Genomic DNA, 3,505 nt, shown 5'->3' with positions numbered 1-3,505 from the left:
CTATGAGCAAAATAAATGACGCGTCTCTTTATTTTGAAGTTTTTAAAAAATATATCCGTTTTCTTTATATGCTCAAAATTTCGGAAGGTTTCCTCAGCAGGACAGGTTAATAACAAACCCGTTTTTAATATTTGTGTTAGATATTAGCTTAAAATAAAGAAATTAGAAGCAAAAAACATTAAATCGTCAGAAATCTCGAGAATTACCAACTCTGCTAAAGTGGGAAATTTTCAAGAACGTGAGGGAATTCTGCAGTTCAACACGAAGCAGCGACATCTATGTCATTGAGAGAAACGTGGATTAGAACTACAAACGAAAATTTTAACGAAGTATTTCTAATATGCCTTATTATATGCATTATCAGCGAACTCCAAATATATGAATCTATGCTAAGTATTAACGTATAGATAGAGCAAATAGTGGAAATTGCCTATGGGAAAGGACGAATTGTTAGCACAATCGTAATGAAAAATCGTCTTTACTGTAGAACAGGTTCAATTCACGTAAGAAAACAAATAGCTCAATCACAGTTCGCATCAAGCCGCCGTCGAGACAACACGGGTGCTCTGGTGCTTCCACAGTATACTATAGCCTATAGTATCGTAGACCATATATACGTTAGGTGTATTTCATAGCTTTGATTACTATATCAAAGCAAATCTACTGAAGTAGGAGTTATACTTCGTACTCTCAATTATTGCCGTTTCGGCGTAGTGTCGGTGTATCAGTGCAAACGTGAATATGGAATATAAAAAAGATCTTCAATTTAAACTAGAATTTGACAAGAAGTTCTGTGCAGTTCGACCAGTCCCCTTGGAAATCTACCATTGGATGAACTCCACTTTCCCAGGTATTTTTGATCACATCAGTTAAATAGTGAAAATTTTTGTATTTTTCTAAAATTCAAAACGCAAATGGAATACGGTACGATGACTTTGCAGCTCATGCCCCTAGTGAGGTCCCATTCACTCATTCAAATAAGGAAGTGATTTTTGTTCGAATTATTTCCGCAGCAGATCCGACTACCCTCCTTCGTGTGTTTGAGTTCCTTATCGAGGCACCGAATAACTTATTGAGTGAGGCTCTTAGTGCATATGGTTCAGTGATTAAAATAGAAGATCAGGAATGGGCCCCTCCTTATCTCCCTGGTATTAAAACTGGAACTCGCCATGTACATATTAAACTGACATCTCACGTGCCATCCCGACTTCTAGTCCATGGTTATAAACTAGGAGTATCATACAGTGGACAACCGATTACATGTTTCCGATGCCAAAGCTCTATGCACACAGTAGCGAACTGTGTACTGAAACGGGGGGCTCAACCCCGAGGGGGAACGAGAAATGGAAATAAATTCCTTCCCGGGAATTTATATGCAAGGGAAAAAACCGGAAATATTCCCATTTTTATTTTCCTTTCCACCGGGAATATTCCCATTGCTCATCACTAGTCATGATCGTTGGCCCACATCTCCAATCAAAGCTGCTTTGTTCAAACAAAACAATATGAATAAATGTTGACCCTCGATGTTGGCCAAAGCATGAGGCGGAGAGGGGTAAGAAGTCTTTTTTTGTTTTCTTACCACTTTTGTCAAGAAAATGCCATTTTGGAAACAGATGAACGACAGAGTGAACGAGAGAGATGGGAGGTCTTTTATTGAATGAAGAACAAAAGTGAAAAAAAGGAAGTTAAATCAAAGATTCAACCAAGTTATCTGTCTGTATCAATTGGTGTGGCTTGGTTAAGGTAAAAACTTGTCAGGATGACTGGCCGATGTCCAATTAAAAACATTAAGTACGTTGAAAGTAAAAAGAAAGTGACAGCGGGTGGGAAGAAGATGACGGATTTCCTATAATAATATAATAATAATAATAATAATAATAATAATAATAATAATAATAATAATAATAATAATAATAATAATAATAATAATAATAATAATAAATAATCGCTGAATCTTTGAACAATGGCTGGTCGATGTACCAAATTTCACAAAATTAAATCCCCACGTTAAGCGGGTTTGCATATCCAGGCTCCTAACTATGAAAACATTTACGCTCAGTCCAACCTCAATCATTTCACGAATTCAACCTGTTTTACGTATGTTATTAGGACATAATATCGATTGTGATTTATTCTAAAAACACTTTTATACATTGCAAGAGCTGTAACGTCCAAATATTTACTGAGAACTCATAGTCGTATCGGAATAAACAAAAGCGAGTATGGAACAGTAAACTGCTTTCACAAAAGGAAAAAGAATAGGTGCAAAAGGCCTGCAAAACGGTCGAGTGGTTTGGATCGATATACTACCAATCACATGTTTGTGAGTTCAAACCCTGTAGCAAGTTGTTTCTTTTTTAAGTGTCTTCCTATTTTCATCCGGAGGCTGAAAATATTTCTTTGAGTAACTCATTGAAAACTTCTTTTGTTTCAAATTCGATTAGAACGGAACGTTATATGAATTGCGAATCTTAAATCCATAGCTAAAAAAAAAAAAATGAAGTATACTCACTACTCCATTATCCTCTGATTTGTAACGAAAAACTATTTATAAACAGTGGTGACTACAGAAAATTATTCTCGGGGGGAATTTCAATATGCGGGTGGAGGGCAAACATTGGTAGTCCACATTGAGCGCGATCGAATATATGGTCCTGAAAGCGGAAATTTCTTAGCTCGAGAGGTGTCTCAAAATCTCCCTCAGATCACGTCCTGAAAGCATCATTGCTTAAAAGCTTTTCGTAACAAATATAATATTACACTTGTTTCTCGTTCTACATTTAGAATTGGTAAAATCATAACTTATAGAGGATTATAATAAAAGCATAAAAATTACAATACCGATCATGTATAAATTATCCTGTAAGTTACCAACATTGGGTCAGATTAAAACTCAAATATTTGTTTTCGGATTGCACTTAGAAGTAAGTCCTCTCTATATAATCCTGATTGGAAAGCCATGTTTAACACTAATTAATTAATCAATATTTATACGAATATTTTTTTTTATTTTACTATTTTTACTATTCAATATTATATACACTTTATTTCCAAAATCAAAATCTCGAAAATGTATATTGTACGAATGCAGACTCGCAAATAAATGATTATTTATCATATATATTGGTCTCTATTCGAATTCTATTTAATCGAATCCGACAGGAACACAGATAGAAATATCGAGAACAGGTGACAAAAAAGAGAGAGAAAAAGACGTTGTACCCGGTGGGGACTCGAAGTAAGTTCGAATGGTTCTTTTTAAGCGAACGCCTTAGACCACTCGCTTATGGTAACAACTAGTGATTGTAGCAAAGGCTTCGAGTAGTAGTTCTTATTACATAATAACATTTTCTATTGCCTAAAATTTAAACCTAATTTACTTTGATATAATATGTCTATTAATTTGTTTCATGAACGTTTTCGTTACTTAGATGAATGATGTATGTTGTTGATATAGATTCTATTACACATTCTTTCGTAAATATTATAGAAAGTATCAGGG

This window comes from Thermobia domestica, chromosome 3, assembly GCF_964235325.1.
Source record: "Thermobia domestica chromosome 3, izTheDome1.hap1.1, whole genome shotgun sequence".
NCBI classification, from domain to species: Eukaryota; Metazoa; Arthropoda; class Insecta; order Zygentoma; family Lepismatidae; genus Thermobia; species Thermobia domestica.
This window is presented reverse-complemented; position numbering follows the sequence as displayed.